The sequence below is a fragment of the Petaurus breviceps genome, unplaced genomic scaffold (genome assembly GCF_028583685.1).
Source record: "Petaurus breviceps papuanus isolate PSGF00001 unplaced genomic scaffold, PetGlider_PUasm1.0 229, whole genome shotgun sequence".
In the NCBI taxonomy this organism is placed as follows: Eukaryota; Metazoa; Chordata; class Mammalia; order Diprotodontia; family Petauridae; genus Petaurus; species Petaurus breviceps.
This window is the reverse complement of record NW_027185903.1, coordinates 27203740-27224540: the sequence shown is the minus strand read 5'-3', so window position 1 is coordinate 27224540 and position 20801 is coordinate 27203740. Positions and strand designations below refer to the sequence as shown.

At 38.4% G+C, this 20801-nt stretch overlaps 1 protein-coding gene across 12 annotated transcripts in view; it reads right to left on the bottom strand.

The window, feature by feature from the left end:
- RNF180 (ring finger protein 180) overlaps positions 1–20029 on the bottom strand; it is a 225207-nt gene extending 205178 nt beyond the window's left edge. For 4 of the 12 annotated variants that reach the window (XM_069096390.1, XM_069096387.1, XM_069096395.1 and 1 more), the window contains exon 1: positions 19722–20026. The gene's annotated coding sequence lies outside the window, so the exon portion shown is untranslated. Of the gene's footprint in view, positions 1–5860; positions 5989–6580; positions 7609–19721 lie in introns of those variants that run through there. The other 8 variants (XM_069096397.1, XM_069096401.1, XM_069096402.1 and 5 more) reach the window with 4 other exon arrangements.
- Between the last annotated feature and the right edge of the window lie 772 nt (positions 20030–20801).

Genomic DNA, 20801 nt, shown 5'->3' with positions numbered 1-20801 from the left:
TTGAGAGACTCCATAGGTTCCTTGAATTAAAAGACTAACGGTAACTGCATTTGACCACAGAAATGGTGATAGAACACAAAGAGAATGCCATAAAGTCTTATTTAACCTTAGGAAAGATAATACTAACAAAACAGAGATGTTTTACTGTAACTATTTTTTTTATCATCTTATATTACTTCATGAAATGTGTTATCTAATGTATTTATTGTTGATATGCAATCATAGGAGACTTAATTTAGAGCTGAAAGGGACATCATTTGATCTAATTATCTCATTTTACAGATGAGGAAACTGAGGCCCAGAAAGGCCAACTTGCCCAAAATTATACAAATAGCAGGAATCAGTGGCAGGATTTGAACCCCAGTCCTTTTTAAAGTGTTTTGATTTTTAAAGATCAGCAACAGAGATGAATGCTTTAAAAAAATTTTTTTAATAAGTCTACAGAAATGATTCAACATTAGGATGGTGCAAAATATCTACAAATTTAGTTCTTATAATTCAATAGCTGGACATGGAATAGTTTTGATAAATGTTATCAGATTCTGGGAAGTTTTTTGTTTGTTTTGGTATGTAAGCACAGTTACACGAACAAAGACTTTAAATAACAGGAATCAAACCTAACTGATCACTAAGTCAAAATTATAGAATCAAAGTGTACTTGGTGGCAAAAATAAATCTATCTATTTGAAAACCTAGAAAGAAATCTTACAAAATGGTTTACAACATGTATACTATCTCAGATCCACAGTAAAAGTGGGCCACTGTTTTGCTGTTTCAATTAAACAAATGTTTATTGATATAGTTAACATTGCCAACTGTAGGACTTTAAGGGCTACAAAGCACTTTGCATGCATTATCTCATTTAAGCCTCTCAGTAATCCTGAGATTAATAATACTAATGGGGGGCAACTATGTGGCCCAGTGAATAGAGCACCAGCCCTGGAGACAGGAGGACCTGAGTTCAAATCCAACCTCGGGCACTTGACATACTTACTAGCTGTATGACCTTGGGCAAGTCACTTAACCCTAATTTCCTTGCCTTCCCCCCTCAAAAAAAATTAATACTAATGGTATTATGGTGCCTATCTCATAGGTAAGGAAAACTGTGTCTTTAGAAAAATTAAAAGACTTGCCCAAGGTCACATGGTTAGTAAAGGTCAGAGGCAATGAACTCAGGTCCTGCCTCATCCCCATTATATGGTAATGAACCCGATCTATGCAAAACACTGTATATGACAATGAAAAATGACAGTCTTTTGTGTCAAGAAGCTTACAACAGGGACACTTCAAGTACAAAAATTAGTTTAGCACATGACTGTGATAAAGTCCAACAAGAAATCTAGATAAAATACAAATTTTAGGAAAGAGATCTAATTGAATTTAATAAGTATATGATGTTTAAAACTCCAAGCTTGGTGGTGGGGATACAAAGACAAAATTAAACAAGGAGCTAATAGTAGAATACAAAACGTACATAGGTCTAAGCAAAATATAAGGAATTTGAAGAGGGACAATGTACTAGCCATCAGAAGACATATCAGAAAAGCATTCATGGAGAAGGTGGCATCTGAGCTGAGCTGTAAAATAACAAAATGATCCCAAAAGGTGGAGATGAGATATTGGTGCATTTTATGACTTTTGATATAGGTAGTAGGAAATAATTAATAATAAAAATAATAATCATAGCCAGAGTTTGCAAAATATTTTTTTTCTAAATAAGAAGAGAATATAAGGCTAAATGGAACAACACAGTAGGCGAGTTCTTACAGTTACATATTGAATTTATTTTATATTCAGGTAATCTGTCCCCCAAGCAGGGTTGGGGATGGATAGTCCTATGCTTCATATGTACAGGGAGATATGACTCGTTTGGCTGATACTATGCTATGTGACACTGCATATCTGCTATACAGCACTTGAGTTGGTTCCAGACACTCTTGGGAGAAACACATAGAGAAAAGAGCTCTAGAGAGGCAGTCAGAAAAGACATTAAATGGCAGATTCCAGTCCTTGGGGCCACAGACATGTTAGCTGGATCATGTTGCTGATTTCTAGGGCCTATTTTCTAGGGACTGCTGAGACTGTTACCTGCCATTTGACTGTTCTCTTTCTCTTGATTTGAGCTGAGATCTCATTTTACTCACAGGTGAAGAGCTCGTTTATACTTGTTTATACTGTATACTTGCATATTCTAATCTCTGTAGAATTCTAGTTTCTGCTTATTGTCTTGCTTGGAGAAATAAATTTACTTACTAATTCCTATGTCTGAGGATCTTTTGTGTAACTAGCATTTGGTGGGAATGAACTAAAATGGCAGCATAAGCTAAGGGCTACCCTCTTCCTTAAGAACAATCAGTGAAGCAGTCTTTTTTTCTGAATCAAGACTCATATCCCAAGGACTAGAGATAGCTGAGAGATGGCACTCAAAATTCCAGCCCTATTATACCTCCTCAATAGTCCCAGACCTCATCTGTCTATTTCTCCAGCTAGCACACTGTTGATATCCGCAAAACACTACTCTAGCTCTCAGAGGGGTTGTAATGCCAGGCACAAGCAGCTTTCCAGAAGAATGCTCCTGTGAACAGCTTTTAAGGTTCTGATTACACAGTATAGAGAACACTATTTATTCCATAACAAATCAAAGCAAAACATTCACAGAAAATCAAGGTAAAGCATTCACAATATTACAACTCATCACAGAAAAATCACAATATAGTATTCATAAAAACTTATCATTAAAATGGACACATAGTTTTCACCGTGTTCACAATATTTAGAAAAAAGAACAATTACCTCAAAGTACAACAGTCAAAGTCTTCCACTCATGGGGCACACTAGATTAACTCAATTAGTCACTTATTCAGCAATCAATTACTAAGTATCATACACAAACCCTCCACCACTAGGTCACTAGTAAACTACAATTTCATCATTACTCAGTACCCATGGAGAGACCTTTTCATCTTGACTTGCAGCTGGTTCTCAGATTCCCTGGATCCTCTTCCATGGTCCCAGATGCTACCTGGATTCACCAGACTGTCACCTGGGTTCAATGGCAGACAGCTCCCAGTTCCTTGTCCAGCTCTCCGGGTAGGTCCTGCTCCACAATGAAGTTCACAGGGTCCAGTTCATCTCAGGTCCTTCACAATTTCTGCTTCTAGGAATTCAAGGCTCAACCAAGCTGCAAACAAATCTCAGCATCCAGTCATGCATCCTCAGTCTTCTGCTTCCTCAGTCTTCTCCTGGACTCCTCTGTCACCTGGGTTCCTGGACTCTGGGGCTCCTGTTCAGAAGAAGCTCCACCACAAGTTCACTGGAAATTGTGGCTCAGTTCTCGATTCTCTCTTCTGGAGCTGCTCTGCCTCCAGATGCTGGTCCTAAGAAATTCTGACTGTGCCTCTCTGGGGCTTTTCTTCACAGAATTAGCTACTTCCTGTTTCAGCCAACCCCTTCCTGTCAGCAACAGGAGACAGGAGTTTCCCCAACAGAGGCTTGATCAATTACTAAGTGCTAAGTACCTGCTACCTTTGCCACAAAATCATTAATTGAATCACAAGTGAATCCAGTAATTCATTCAGTTAAACTGACCTACAAGTTCCTTGAAGGTACAGATTGTCTTATTCTGTGAACATGCAACTCCAATATCTGGCACATAACATACATTTCACAATGTTTGTTGATTAATTGATTAGATAGACACAATAGGTCAGTGTGAGTTTTCTGTGTTTGGTTAACAGTTGAGGGTTCCTTCTCAAGGGTAAAAAGTTGTCAAAATTTGACTTTATAGTAGTACCAGTTATCCAGGATACAAGGGTATATTATTAAGGTTTCCTAAGTCCATAATGCATTTGAGGAATATCTTCATCAAAAAAACTGAAAACAAAATCATTTTAGCACTTAATATAAGCCCTCAGTCAGAATTATAGAACTATAGCACTAAAAAAAAGTCATCCAGTTCACCACCTTCATTTACAAATGAGGAATGAGATAGAAGAATAAGATGAAGTTGAAAAGGAGGACCATGTGCTACACTGTGTAAGTGAGGTACAAATTACATATAAATTTTGAATGACATTAACAAGTCAATGAACATTAATAACAAATATTTTTCCGGAGGTTAAGAAATGCATTTGGGGGAAAAAAGTTGTCTCATCTCTGACCTAATAATTTAGTAGAAAGTACGTGTTATACTGTCCTTAGGGTCAAATAACCATTTCTCTCACTTATCCTTTGTGAGAAAGTAGCAAGTAACCAAAAAGCAAGGTTACAGTATAAATTTTTTCTAGGAAATAAGTTGCAGAGTACTTTTATTTCTATTTTACCAGCCCGAATTCCCTTCCCAGCTATTTTGACTCTTAAGACTCAACTGCTTTTCACTCCAGAAATACCCTCATTGCCTAGGACCTTCTTATACCGAAACAACCCTCCATATTTGCTTCTCTTAGCTCCCTCTTTCCAGTGCCTCCATTTTGGGGACACACCCAGCTCAATCACACTTCTGATTCTCTGGACTTCACTATGCCCCAGCATGTAACTTCTGCCCCCTTCATAATTTCTGCTTTTCAGTTCCCTCTTGTGCAGTCTTCCTCCTCAAAGGTAGGGACTAAGTTATTTTTGCTCGTACTTCTATCCCTAATGCTCAGCACATGTTTGGCAAACCGTGGGCACTTAATAATGCTTATTCACTGACTGTGGGTCCAAACATACAATGAAAAACAATCATCTCCTAAGAAACAGGTATAATGTGAGACATCTTTGAAAACTCTATAACAATTACAATTCTGAATCACCGCAAGTTTTACGGTATAAAAATTTATACAATTAGCATATGGTGACATAGTCAATCTCTCTTTAGGATATCTGATTCATTTACTAGCATAAAATCACAACAAAGTATCATTAAACACTGTTAAAATGTTCAGGGGATATACTGTATTCACAGTGAAGTTCCATTAAAGCCAATAAAATTCCATAACATTATGGTTTGTTGATTTATTTCACTGGATTTATTATACCTCCTGATCCCAAATCCTGTTTAAAATACTAACTTATCTTCAAGGTCCAGACCCTGCTCAGTTACCTACATTTGTTCATAAAAACATGCTTCTTTTTAAAATTTTTTTTTGGAGGGGGGAAGGTAGGGCAATTGGGGTTAAGTGACTTGCCCAAGGTCACATGGCTAGCAAAGGGTTTTTTTTTTTTGGTCTCAGGCTGGATTTGAACTCAGGTCCTCCTGACTCCAGGGCCAGTGCTCTACTCACTATGCCACCTAGCCACCCCAAGTGAAATTGTTTTTATGTTCCCAAATACCTGTCTTTCCTACCTCCTAAAAATATAGGAAAATTGGGTAGTAAGATTTTTATGATGAATAAAATCTACAAAATAAGGTGTTCATATAGTCTAACTCCACCTGTATTTATTTCCCCCAAATTTGTAAAACTATTCATTAAGAAGATTTTTAATAATTTTCAGCATTCTACAAAAATTAAGCAGTGTAATTTTGTCAGACAATCTTCTCCAAATGGCCTACATAAAATAAACTATCATTTATATAGTCTAAGAATATTTATGGAAGCAAATTAAAAGATTTTAATATGAAATGGAAAAATTCCTGCTGTTCAACCACTGACACTGCTTCAATATAAGAATCTTTTGAATGTAAGATTCAACTGCAGGAGTCTAGTGCTAGATAGCAGTATTTTTTTTAAAGCAGCACATTTAGGATTTAATGTCAAAGATTCTTTCAACTGTTGCATAGTACAGGAAATCTTCAAGGAATATAGGCTAAGATTCTGCTAAGAATATCCCTTAACATTGCAGGGATCTTTGTATCACAAAGCCTCTGATTCCTCTTGCTTACCTGGTTCAGATTTCTCCATCTCTGTAGCAAGTTAAAGAAATTGGTCTGCTTGCAAATAACACTAAGAAACAAATGAACATGTAAAGAAGCTCTTCTCGATGTAAAAAAATCTTCAGCCTGTCAGAAGTCTATGATGAAACAGAAGAAACTGTTGCTAGTAAAAGATAAGAAAATTTATCTCAAGTAAGTTTTTCTTTTTTTTTTGTCTCTGTCACCTTTCCTTTCATGAAAATTTGCACTTTCTCTATCTGCTTAATATTGTATAGGACATGAAGTTGGGAAAACATAGTAATTTCTTTTGTATTTCAATGAAGTTCAGGTTTTTGACTGCTTCTCATATACTAGCAGAAATTTAGAGATGCCAAATCCCTTAAAAGTTCAGCAACTTGTATTTGTATAAGGAAAAATAAAAACCTTTAAAAAAGTTAAATCTTTAAATTTGTAATTATTAATCAAATACACTTTGAAAATAAATGAAGTTTAATTCAAATAGATTTTTATATTTAACTAGCAGCAAATTAAGAGCTATTAAGAGTGTTATAAATTAATATTTAGTATATTTCAATTTTAGCACAAATTTCAATTTCTTCCTATTTTCCCATGTCTTCAAAATCTCCAAAAAATTATACACCTCTAATTTTCAGTTAGATGACTCAGTGGATAGAGCGCTAGGCCTGGAGTCAAGAAGAACTGTGTTCAAATCTAGCTTCAGATACTTACTAGCTGTGTGACCCTGGGCAAGTCATTTAACCTGTTTTCCCCAATCTACTGGAAAAGAAAATGGCAAACCACTCCAGTATTTTTGCCAAGAAAACCCCACGGACAGCATTGGTGTGATATGGTCCACAGGATCACAAAGAGTTGGATATGACTGAATGAGAGAACAACAAGAATTTTTATGTGTTATGTTTTCCAAGCAGTTTACTTTGTAAAATAAATACGTGAAGTTAATTTTTTTTATGTATATGTATTGATAAATTTTGGTCATTTCTGTTTTACTGATATTTAAACAGTAATGAACATCATCTGATGTGAGGAATCATGGTATAATAGAGAGAGTGTTGGGTTTGGAGTCAGGAAAGATCACCAAGAACAAACCACCTTACTCCTTTAAGAGTCAGTTTTCTTATGAGTAAAATGAATTTTAAAATATTCATAGTTCTTACCTCACAAAATTATTCTGAGCCTCAACCTAAGATGATATAAAGCACTTTGTAAACCTTAATGTGTTTATGTAAATGTCAGCTATTACATCATATCTACATGCATAATTTTTTCAAAACTGTCTTTTTTCAGTTATTTACAAAAATACACAGATGAGGTTCTGCTTCTGGGAGCCAAGATGGCAAAGTAAGAAGTTGCTCTCACCCTTCTTTATTTACCTCTTAAAGTCCAGAAAATATCACCCCAGGAAAACCCTGAACAGCTGAGCCAGCAGAAAGGGGGTACAGCACTTATAACCCAGGAAACTTGGGGGTTTAACAGGAAAGGCCCCTCTTGCTCTGGGGGAGGGAGCGCAGTACAGCATGGGAGGTGTCTCAGCAAGCCAGCAGCAAGTCCTACCTCAGCAACCTAGGTGGAGATCCTGAGCCTCAGCGTGGTGAAACAGGCAGGTGCCAACACCAAGACCCCTGAGTGCATCACTACAGGCAAAAGAACCAATAGACACCAGCGAGGAAAACCACCATGTGTGCTGGCACTCTCCAGCAGCCAAATCTCCCAGTATTTCAGCGCAACTCCAGGTTGGAAGACATCCTCCAGTAGCCAAATATTCGAGTGCAAGGCACAGGTGAGCAGGTGTCCCCCAGGAGCCAGACTCCCCACCCCTACCCTGAGAGCTCCAGTGTTGCTGATCCCAGCTGAGCACCAGCTAAACTGCCAGAACCTACAGCCTCCAGATACCAGCACCAGAGGCCCCAGAACACAAAGCCAGAAATTGGGTCCCAGGCTCCTAACACAGGAAGCTTGGGTCAGTGCCCTCTGTGTTCCAGCGAGAGAGCTCAACTCAAAAAGCCAGAAGGAGAGGCAGACAATGACCATGGATTCTTGTTATGGGGACAGAGAAGATTGGGGCACAGATCCAGAGGAGGACAACATTGTCAATATGCCCACATCTGAAACCTCAAAGAGAGTGTGAATGGGTCTCAAGCCCCCAACCTTCTGGGAGGAGCTCAGGAAGGACTTTGGAGGACAAAGTGGGAAGGGTAGAAGAAGAATTGGGAAGAGAGCTGAGAAGTATGCAGGAGAGAGTCAATGGCCTGGAAAAGGAAGTACAGCGGTTGACTGTGGAAAACAGGTCCTTAAAAGGTAGCATGGGCCAAATGAAAAGGGCAGCACAAAAACTCGCTGACGAGAAGAACTCATCAAAAGGTAAAATGGGCCAGATGGAAAAGGAGGTACAAAATCTAACAGAAAAAAAAAATTCATTAAGAATTGGAATTGGACAAGTAGAAGTTAATAACTTTATGAGAAATCAAGAATCAGTCAAACAAAAACAGAGGCATAGGAAAATAGAAGAAAACATAAAATACCTGGAATAACAAATGACCTGGAAAATAGATCCAGGAGACAATTTAAACATTATTAGTCTACCTGAAAACCAAGAAGGATAGCATCTTTCAGGAGGTCATCAAGGAAAGCTGCCCTGAGGTCCTAGAATCAGAGGGTAAAACAGTCATTGAGGGAATCCACCAATCATCTCTTGAAAGGGATCCCAAATTGAAAATACCAAGGAATACTGTAGTACAATTCCAGAATTACCTGGTGAAGAGGAGAACAGTGTAAGCAGCCAGAAAGAAACAATTTAAATGTCATGGAACCACAATCAGGATTGTGCAGGACATTGTGGATTCTGCACTGAAAGACAGGTGGGTATAGAATATGATATTTCATGCGGCAAAAGTGCTTGAATTACAACCAAGAATCAACTATCCAGAGAAGCTGAGCATGGTCTTTTTTTTTTTTTTTGCCTTTTGGAGGGCAATTGGGGTTAAGTAACTTGCCCAAAGTTACACAGCTAGTTTTTGTGTGTGGGTGTTAAGTGTCTGAGGCTGGAACCGAACTCGAACTCGGGTCCTCCTGACTCTGGGGCCGGCACTTTACTCACTGTGCCACCTAGCTGCCCTCTGAGCATCATCTTTCATGGGAGGAAATGGATATTTGACAAAATGGGAGACTTCCAGACCTTCCTGGTGAGGGGACCAGAAGTTAACAGAAAATTTGATCTTGGGATATAAGAATCAAGAGAGGCATGCAAAAGTAAACAGGAAAAAAAAAACAACATGTTGTTAATAAGGGCAGGCTGTTTGCATCACTACAGGGGAGGATAACACTTGTAACTCTTGAGAACTGTATTATTATTCACCATTTGGAGGGGGTATGCATGGACAGAGGGTGTGGGTATGAGCTGGCTTTGATGTGATGATAAAAAATCAAGTTAAGTGGTGAAAAAGGATTGTACTGGGAGACTAGAAAAGGAGGAGGCAGTCAAAGGTAAATTGTCTCACATGAAAAGGCACAAAAACATATTACAGTAGTGGGATATAAGGGAGGGAGGTGAGCATTATTTGAACCTTACTCTCATCTGATTAGGCTCAAAGAGGGAATAATCTAATCAGTTAGGTATAGAAATCTAACTTACCCTATAGGAAATAGGAGGGGAAAGGGGAAAGAAAAGGGAGGAACTTCCCTATAGGAAATAGGAGGGGAAAGAAAAGGGAGGGGATGGATAGAAAGGAGGGAAGAAAGGGTAAGAGTAACGGGGAAGAAAAGGGTGGAGGCTAATAGAAGGGAAAGCAGATTAAGGGAAGCTATGGTCTAAAGCAAAACTCTATTATAGAGGGAAAGGGAGAAAGAAGAGAGAAAAGCATATAAGGGGTGGGGAATAGGATGGAGAGAAAGACACAGATAGTAATCATAACTGTGAATGTAAATAGGATGAACTCTCCCATAAAAAAGAAGCAGACAGCAGAGTAGGTTAAGAATCATAATCATACAATATGTTGTTATAAGAAACACATTTTAAGCAGAGGGATACACACAGAGTAATGGTAAAAGACTAGAGCAGAACATATTCTGCTTCAGCTGAAGTAAAAAAAAAAAAACCAAGAGTAGCAATCCTGACATTAAACTGAAAAGTTTTTGCACAAACAAAACCAATGCAACCAAGATTAGAAGGGAAGCAGAAAGGTGGGAAACAATTTTTGCAACCAATATCTCTGATAAAGGTCTCATTTCTAAAATATAGAGAGAACTGAGTCGAATTTATAAGAATACAAATCATTCGCCAATTGATAATGTTCAAAGGATATGAACAGGTAGTTTTCAGAGGAAGAAATTCTTTTTTTTTCTTTTTGGAGGGGGGAAGGTAGGGCAACTAGGATTAAGTGACTTGCCCAAAGTCACACAGCTAGATTTTTGTGTTGTGTCTGAGGCTGGATTTGAACTCATGTCCTCCTGACTCCAGGGCCAGTACTCTATTCACTGTGCCACCTAGCCGCCTCCAGAGGAAGAGATTAAAGCTATCTATAATCATATGAAAAAATGCTTTAAATCACTATGGATTAGAAAAATGCAAATCAGAATGACTCTGAGGTACAACATCACATCTATCAAATTGGCTAACATGACAAAACAGGAAAATGATAAATGCTAGAGAAGAGGTGGGAAAATTGGAACAACAATGTATTGGTGGTGGAGTTGTAAGCTGACCCAACTATTCTGGAAAGCAATTTGGAACTATGTCCAAAGGGCTATAAGATTGTATATAAAATGTGTACAAAATAAAGACTTCTAGATCTATATCCCAAAGAGATCATAAAAAGAGGAAGAGGACCTCCATGTACAAAAATATTTATAGCAGCTCTTTTTGTGGTGGCAAAGAATTGGGAATTGAGGGAATGTCCATCAATTAGCGAATGCTGAACAAGTTGTGGTATATGAATATAATGGAATACTATTGTTCTATAAGAAATGATGAGCAGACAGACTTCAGAAAAACCTGGAAAGACTTATATAAACTGTTGCTAAGTGAAATGAGCAGAACCAGGAGAACATTATACACAGTAACAGCCATATTGTGTGATGAGTAACCTTGATAGACTTAGCTCTTCTCTGCAATTCAAGGATCTAAGATTCAAAAGGCTCATGATGGAAAATGCATCCAGAGAAAGAACTGGAGTGTCTGAATGCAGATGGAAGCATACTATTTGCTCTCCTTTTCGTTAGTTGTTTTGTTTTGTTTCTTCTTTCTCATGGTTCCTCCCAATAGTTCTAATTCTTCTTTATATCATGACTAACATGAAAATATATTTAATATGAAGGTATAAGTAGAGCCTATATTAGATTCCATGCCATCTTGGAGAGGAGGAAAGAGAATGTGGTGAGGAAAGTTCAAAACTCAATCTTATGGAAGTGAATGTTGAAAACTAAAAATAATTAATAATAGATTTTTTTTTAAATACATAAACGAAAACTAAGGTAAGTTATAAATGTATCCAAACACTAGAAAGAAGGGTTATTACAAATGGCTACAGCATGAATCATTGTTCAAAATTATCAACCATAAGCCATCTACAGGGACTCAGAAGTATCATTTGCCCTGATCATACCTACATAGAGATCAACTTGCCAACTGATGCAACCAAAAGTTTTGGTTGAAATGACTTGGGAACATTTAGTTCTGCCACACATTGTACAGATAAAGCCTCTGTAACAAGGAAAAGCTAGCATTTTGTATTGTAAGATCAAATAAAAACTGAAACAAAGTTTTACTATAATAAAAACTATACCTATACTCTGTCATTGCTTGGTTTTTGTTTGTTTTAAGCAATTGGGGTACAGTAACTTGCTCAAGGTTACACGGCCAGTTATTTCTGGGTGTGGTGCTAAGTATCAGAGCCCGGATTCGATCCCAGGTCATCTCGACTCTGGGGCCAGTGCTCTTACTCACTGTGCTACCTGGCCGCCCCTGTCATTGCTTGTTTTAAAACAATTATAAACAGCAACAAGAAGAATTCTCATTTTAAAGCACTGTAAAGTTTACAAAGCGTTTTCCCCCTAACTATCTTGTGAGCTAGAAATTATAATCTGTATTTTATATATAAAATTAACTGGTGTGGAGAAGTAAAGGGCCTGAGTTATATAGGGTCACATAGCTAATAAGTGTCAAAGCTGATACATGAATCCAAGTCCAATGTTTCTTTGCATTATTATACCATGATACAGAGAAATGCTCAGAAGCATAATACTATGTTAGCAACAGGGCAAACAATGTTCCCTTTTCGGAAAAGATTACCCTACATAACAAGACTTAGGTAATTACACAAGGTCTATACAAAAGCACTCTATAGCTCTATGAAACTCCAGCAGAAACTTTTATTTTGATTTGATTTAGTTTTATTATCTGAGTCATAATACAAGTTTCACCCATATACCAAACTTTTAATATATTTATCAATGTTTATTGTGTGCTCATTAGTATACTAAATATTATGAGAAAATCAGACATAAGATCTGCAACTGGATTTGATGTAGCTTACAGTCAATTTGGGGAAGTAAGCCTAAAACATAAGAAACAACAGTGAAAAATTTAAAAAGAGCATATAATTAAGCTCTAAATTATTTGCTAAAATCTGAGGCACAATATCATACAAGTTGAGAAAAGAGGAAGATCAATGAAAAACCGAATAGTTTAAACCCTGCCTAAACAACAAACACCCTGAAAATTCAAATGAATCAAAATGTAGCCAATCACTCTATGAGAGAATAAGTAATATTAAGACAAAATAAAAATTTGAAAAAGTAAAAGAGAATGTAAGGTATCAGCAAAGACAACTGACCTGAGAAATAGATCAAGGAGAAAAAAATGTAAGAATCATACTATCTGAATGACATAACCATAAAAAGAGCTTAGATATTCTATTTTGAGAAATTTTAAAAGAAAACTGACCAGATCTCTTTCAGAACCAGAGGGCAAAGTGGAAAAGGTATCCATCAGTCATCAATAGAAGTAACCCCAAAATGAAAATTATAAAAACTATAAAACATTACAGTCAAAATCTAGAGATTCCAGGTCAAAGAAAAAATACTGAAAGCAGTAAGAAAGAATTCATGTACCGAGTAGCCACTGTAAGGATTACAAATGACTTAGCCACAACTATGAAGAAATAAAATATGATACTTCAGAAGGCAGGGGACATAGGCTTACAACCAAGAATAACATACTCCCCAAAACTATGTATAATACAAGGGAAAAAATGGATTTTTAATGAAATAGTGAACTTCTAAGAATTCTGGATGAAAAAACCTGAGCTTCATAGAAAGTCTGAAGTTCAAACACAAGAGTTAAGAGAAACATAAAAAGGTAAACATGAACAATCATTATGAAGGTTAAGGTTAAAATGTTTACATTCTTAAATCGGGAGATACTACATAGGTTACCCTCTGAGCCCTATCATCATTTTAAAGGGAGTATATAATTAGAGAAAAGGCCTGGCAATGGTTACATTATGTTTTGATGATCTTAAAAGAAAAATGGAAAGAGAATAGGAATATATGGGGAGGAGGGAATGGATGTTGGGGGAAATAATTTCACATAATTGACATGTACAAGTATAAGTCTATACAAACAAGGAGGAAGGTGTGGGGGGTAGGAAGGGCTTACACATAAACCTCATTCTAAATCAAACTGATCAAAGGAAGGAAGAATATACTCATGCATGCATACACACAGACACACAGAGTTGGGTATAGAAATTTATTCCCACTCAACAAGGAAATAGAGAGGAAAGATATTTGAATTACAGAGGGAGTATATTAATGGAGGAATTAGTCCTTAGCAAAACATACTCTAAGGATGTATACAAATATCCTTACTTCTTTTTGAGGAGGAAAAGAATGGGAATATAAAAGTGGGTGTCTATCAATTGGGGAATAGTATATAAATGGTAAAAATGGTATATAAATGGCATCTATATATAACTATGTATAATTATATATATATGTAAATGGCAAAAAAAGTCATGGTATATAAATGTGATAGAATACTATTGTGCTATAAGAAATTATGAAGAAGATGATTTCAAAAAAACCTGGGAAAATTTATATGAAAAGAACAATTTATAAAACAATAATTTTGTAAGGACAAAAAACTCTGAATGACTAAAACTTTGATCAATATAATTATCAACCACAATTTCTGAGGACTAATGATGAAATATTGCATCTACTTCATGATTTAGAGGTGATTTAAGAATAAAGAATGATGTGGGTGTTTGTGTTTTCCATGCGGTCATGACCAATGCAGAAATTTGTTTTTCCCCCCAAAAATAAATAGATTTGTTTTGCTTGACTATACATCTTTGTAACATGGAATAGATAGACATACAGACAGACACACAAATGAATAGAAGGGTTAAGAATTGTCAAGCTCTGAATGTGTTTAGGCTGGCAAAGGAGTTTAAGGACAACAAAAAGGGATTTTTTTTTGTTACAGTGAGAGAAAATATAGACTCAGAAAGGTTAGGAACTTTTGCTTTGGGGAAGGGGATGATAACTGACACCAGAGAAAAGACAGAACTACTTAATTTTTATGTTGTTACACTGATAATGAGCACAAAAATGACAAGCAGGGAGTTTATACAAAAAATATGTAAGGAGAGAGCAAAAGAGAACTTGGCTACCCTTGATGAATTCAAGTCACTTCACCCAAAAGAACTGGAAGATGTTACCACAAAGTCAATGTCACTGAAAGATCAAGGTCAACAAGAGAGGGATCACAAGATTGGAAAAAGGTAAATGTCCTGATTTTTAAAAAGAGAAAGATAACTAAGACTGCAAGCTATAGACCTGTGAGTTTGACTTTGATTCCTGATAAAATTCTTGAAAGGACCACTGAAGAGGTTATTTGCTGAATGTCTAGAAAGAGAAGCAAAGATTACAAAAAGCCAGCATGGCTTCATCAAGTGTCATGCCAGGGTAACTTCATTTTCCTTTTTGACAGGCTTACTAAACCAGTAGGTAAGGAAAATACTTTGAACATAATTTACCTAGATTTTAGCAAAGATTCTAATAAAATATCTCACAGTATCCTTATGGAAAAGATGGAGCGATGTGGGTTAGAGAATAATATAATCAGATGGATTCAGATCTGGTTAGATAGCTAGAGTCAAAGAGCAGTTGTTAAAGGTTCAATGTCAAGATGGCAACCTTCAGGGAAGTACACCAGGGATCTGTACTTGAACCAGTGCTCTTTCACATTTTTATTAGTGACTTGGGTAAGGGCACAGATGGCATGCGCACCAGATCTGCAGATGACACAAAGCTGAGGAGGACGGTTAATAGCCTGGCAACAAAGTTAGTACCCAAAAACATCTTGACAAGCTATAGAGCATTGAACTGAATCTAAAAAGATGAAATTTAATAGGGATAAGTGTCTTGCACTTGAGTAAAAAAAAAAATCAACTCTGCAAAGTAATATGGGGTAGGTACAAATAGGTAGCAGCTGTTCTGAAAAGGATCTAGGGACTTCAGGGAACTGCAAGCCTAGCCATGAGTGAGCAGTGAAGTGATAGCCAAAAAAGTGAATTCCATCTTGGTCTCAATTTGAAGAAATGTAGCTTCCAGGAACAAGGGGGCAATCCCATTGTACTCTACACTTGTCAGACCTCACCTGGAGCATGGTGTTCAGTTCTGGGCACCATAACTTAAGCAGGACATGGCTGAGCTGGAGGCAGTGTCCAGAACAGGGCAGTTAGGATGGTAAGGGCCTTGAGTCCATGCCATATGGGGATAGTATGAAAGAACTAGGCATATATAACCTGGAAAAAAAAGAAAGGGAGGAGAGAAAGGCACAAGACAGATACTTCAAGTATCTGAAGAACTCTATTTGCAGGAAAGATTGTAATTGTTGAGCCCCAGAGGGTAAATCAGCAGCAATATGCGGAACTTACAAAAAGGCCAATTTAGACTTGTTTCTTTCAGGTTTGTTGATAAGATAATAGATTCTTTCTTTGTTGGCAGGCAACAACAAAAATTATCAGATGACTACAAAAGACAAAATAGCTGAGAAGCAACAGAGAACTGACTTCACGACAAAGAAGTCCTGGTTTTGTCTCTCCTCTGACATACTGGCTATGTGACTATGGGCAAGTTAACTTAAGCTCTCAGTGCTCTGGGCAACTCTGAAACTACAAACGGCAGAGAAGGAACCAATTTGAATTGGCAACGGGAGATTCCGCATCTGTGAGCACTCTGTTCCAATGAAATCACAAGTCAAGTCCCTATTCTTATATATACCTTACTATTACAAAAGAATGCAGGACTCATTTTGCATTTTAAAAACAATTTTGTGGGTCAAGCTATATAAGTATTACAGCAGAAGAAGATGAGGGAAATTGGTACTGAGTAATTTAAAAATGTACCATAGCAAACCTAGTATGCATATAATTTTTTGCCTGAAAATGATTGTAGATTGATTGGGGGAAATATTGGGGTGTGCAAAAATACGTATGAGCTATCCAGTCTCTTCAGCAACTCTAAGATCCTGTGAAAGTGATACTCTATCCCCCTCTACCCGCCCCCTGCCTCAATGTCTTTGATTACTGCCATTCCCAATGCTTAGAATATCTTCCATCCATGCCATCTCTACTTACTAAATTCTTAACCGTTCCTCATAATAGCTCAAATGCCACCTCCTTCATAATCTTTCCCTAATCATAGATGGGAATTATATTTCCTTTCTCAAAATTATTATTCCTTTCTTAAACCTTATTTAGCACTTTATTTGTCCCTTTGCAGTGTACTTATGTTCAGTTTTGTATATCATTTACATATAGATATCCCAATTAGAATATTAACTCCATGAAGGCAGGACCCTTTTCTTAATATTTGAATTCTCCTGATGCCTAATGCAATGCTCTGAACATTGTAGGTATTTAATAAATATTTGCTGAATTAAATTAAGAGTTAGGGATATACACTTATTGAGGTATTAAGTAATATAACTGACTTTTAACAAAATGACCATAACTTAAGAGATCAAAGCTGTTACCCCAGGAGGCTATATACTTACTCAAACATATTGTCATTGCCCAAAACATCTTTGGAATGCCTCCTTTGGAACAGCCTTAAAGGACTACACAGGATGTTCTTTTGAATCCTCAATAACAGCAAAAAAAGGTTCTGAGGTGGATTTAATTTTTAATAAGAACCAAAAGTCCCTTAGAAACATGTCTGGTGAATCAGGTGGGTGTTCAACCTGGGTTTTACTATTCTTGGTATAAAAAAGTGTGACTCTAAGGTTATAAGACTTTTTCACGTGTTTCTCATTAACTGACTGAAGGCAATTTCAAAAGAGTAGTTTTTGCTTAAAAAAAAAAACACAAAAAAATGCATTGTTACTTATAATCACACCTCATATACTTTTGAGTTGCAGAGCAATTTTCTTTTTGTAAGTCAAAAGTGTTTTCCAAAATAATTCATTTTATTCTCAAAAAGGGCAAATGTTATCCTTTTCTAAAAAACGGCCGACATCGAAGTTCAGAGGGTAAGTTGTTTCTATTATCCATTGAGAAAGAAGCAGAGTTCTGACCTCCTGTGACTCCCCATTTAATATTCTATGATGAGTTTTATACCTTAAGTACTCAAGCTTTATACTCCTTGAAAAATGGCATCACAAGGGTACAAGGTAGTACTTTATTATTTATGGAGGAAGGCCATAAAATATTATTATATACTTAAAATACTATGGGGGGACTATTTAAATTGCTACAACTTCAAATATAGTCCTATATAGGGTTGCTGTTTCTTCACACATGCAATGACACTTAATTCAAAGGGTTCTACTTTATTTTTTTTTTCCGGATACACCCACCCACACAAGTCCTATTAGGTCCCACTTCTATAAGAGATGACATTTTGACAGGAACTTTCTATAAGTAAATACCCTTTCATCTTATTTTAGGAAAATTTCCATTTGAGGAATAAAGTATTCACATGAAATGTAGAGGCAGAAAGGGAGATAGAGAACTTTGTTGGAAAATTACAGAAGTCAAACCTATGAAGTTTCAGAAATCTAACATATATAAGGGACATGAGAGCAGAAGACAATAATAAAAAAATTAATCTGCATATAATTCCAAGATAATTTTTGTAGAAAAGAAATTAAATTTGAATGTCTAATTGTGATTCACTGATTCAATCAAAAGAGGATTTTACTTGGAGTACCAAGGGAAGCCAAGGTATTACCCCTAGTTCTGGCTATCTAGATCTACTGGCTGACAGATTCAGAATAAGTAGGTGGAAAGCTACATAGGACACAACTTATAGGATGATATGAGAGTCATATTTTAACCTAACCTTTAAAAAGATAATTTAATATTATATATACATATATAAAAGCCAGAAATTTCAATCAGCATAACAACACAGGGGTTTCCTTTGTTTAAAATCAAATGAAAGTCTCTAGTGGACAGTACCACCAAGATGGGAGTCAGTTTTTAAATTCTGCCTTGGACATGTTAATGCCTTATCCTAGCTACGCTGTCCCTATCCCGGCTTTTATTCACTTAGTAAGAGGAAGATCCTGTTGAAATAAAAAAGGATGAAATGTATCCTTTGTCTGGATAGTTTTCAGGGAGAAAGCAGTCATCTTTAAGAGAGAACATTCAGAAGATTAATCAAGAATACACAGCTCTTCTGTCTGGTAGAAGTACAACAAAGGTGATTTCAACTTCATAAAGTACTGTCCCTTTCAGAAACAAAATCCCGAGGGCCTGTCATTCTCTTCTTTAAGAACTTGGATAACTTCAACTGAGCTCAAAAAAGATGAAATACATAGGTAACATAAAGGAAATGGATAATAAAAACTGAAGAAATAACAAATTACTCGCAATTTCAATATTCTGTGCTTTTCCAGAGGTATTAAGACCTACTAGGTTGAGCACAGGCCTGGGAGTGAGACAAGTTCTAATCACAGCTTCCAGAATGACTGGCGGCATAGCTTTGGTGCCTACACTCCCTGGTCTATAAAATGGGGTAATTTAATAGCAACCTGCCTACACAATGTTCCTTTGATGTGAACTAATTAATGATTTCACAGGGCAATACTTTTAAAAGACTAATGCTCTAGAAATATGTATGATCCTTCAATTAAAAAAAAAAAACCCTCCAAACCCACACACTTTGGAGCCTACCTCATACCAAAAAACATTTTTGGGGGGGGTCTTTTCCCCTCATTCCTGCTCCTCCCCTCCAATTAATTTCAGACCCTTATCACCTCTGCCATCTGTTTTGATGCCAAAGTGGCCAACAAAAGCGATTAAAAAGGAAATGGTGAAACTGACCAGACCAGAGAAAGTGGATACATCGGTGCCCTGCTAGGGCAAGAACTGGGAATCAGAAGGAAGAGAAACGTGGCACTGGTGCTGGTGACCCGCCTATACATTAAACTGGATCAAATCTTCAAACCCCCCAGGGTGGGGGTAGGGGGCAGGGAATGAAGATTCTGGGTTCGGTTTCTGCCGGGCCGCCAGCTCGGCTAGAAATCGGGGGCCCCTAGACCCTTGCCCCGGGCAGGGCGGGCGGGGTGCCCGGTGCTCGGGCTTCACCTTCATCTCCCCAGGAGGGCTCCCTCCCCAGGGGCCCCAGCTCGGGAAGCCGAGGCCCCACGTGCAAAAGTTGTTCGGGGCGTCGGGGTCACCCGCCCAGAAGCTGGGCTCGGCCCAGGGCCCCGGAGCTCCCCCACCGCCCCCTCCTCCCTAGGCAGCGGGCCCGGGCCGTGGTGACCACGGTCCGTTAGGAGCGGCGACCCGGGGCGTTCCGGCCCAAGCCTGTCGCCCATCGCTCTGTGGCCCGCCCTTACCTGACCTTTCGGGCCCCTGAGATGCTTGTGCGCTCTCCTGGACGCCCCCAGCCCCCGCCTCCGCCGGAGACTGGGCCGGGGGCCGAGGAGCCAGGGAGCGGGGTAAGGCTACGGCTCAGATCCTACAACGACTCCGGCCGAGGCGGTGCCGGTTCGGAGAGACGGGAAGCGACAGGAGTCAAACCCAGCTGAAAGCGCTCGGGTTGAGTGTTGGCAGCCTGGGATCCTGAGCGAACAAGCGAGCGAGCGCAGCGGGCGTGCAGCCCCTAGCTGCGAAGGCGCTGCCGGAGGCCGCCACCGCCGCCGCCACGCCCACTCCACCTCACCCGCCCAGTGCTGCCAGGCCTGCACCCCGCGGGGGCGGCGCCGCAGGAGCTCGGCCAGGGAATCAGGCGAGGGGCAAGTCCCAGGCAGACCCTGGGAAACTAGAGGTTTTGTTTGTAGTTGTGGCCGGTGTTAGCTCTTATCTGGCCCTGCTACCAAATGCAACTTCTCTGCCAACGGAGAGTGCTCAGTCAAACCCTTGCCCTAGTCCAGAACTAGTGAGGGATTTGTTAGTTTCTGAAAGATCGCAGATAAACTCCGCGAGCAGAACAAATACCTAATGGTCTGTGCTGGTATCCAGTTAGCCCTCGGCTTCCCACTTTTTCTCTTGCTCAAAGTCCTATTTATAACTAGTAACAGTCTCACTCACTCCCTGCAGTTGAGCAATCAGGATGAACCTTTATGCAGTTCTTAACGTCTCTTCTATTCTACAGCCTAGGATCACTCTACCACAAGGACCAACGCACTCAGCTCATTACCTCCAGCCTTGCCTATGCAATAGCCTCCTAAATGGGCTTCTTGCCTCTCGATGATAAAGTGATATTCTTAAAGTACGGGTCGAATATGCCATGTCCTACTCCTACAGGAAACGCCATTGGCTTCCTAATACCTGTAGGAACATATATAAACTTCTAGTTGTCATTTTATAGAATCATATAAGAAAAGGCAGCAGCCCCCATTCACTCCGCCCTAGTTCTGGCCAGCCCCGCAGCCATTTTCTAGGAAAGCAACCCAGATGAGATAACTTGGCAACTG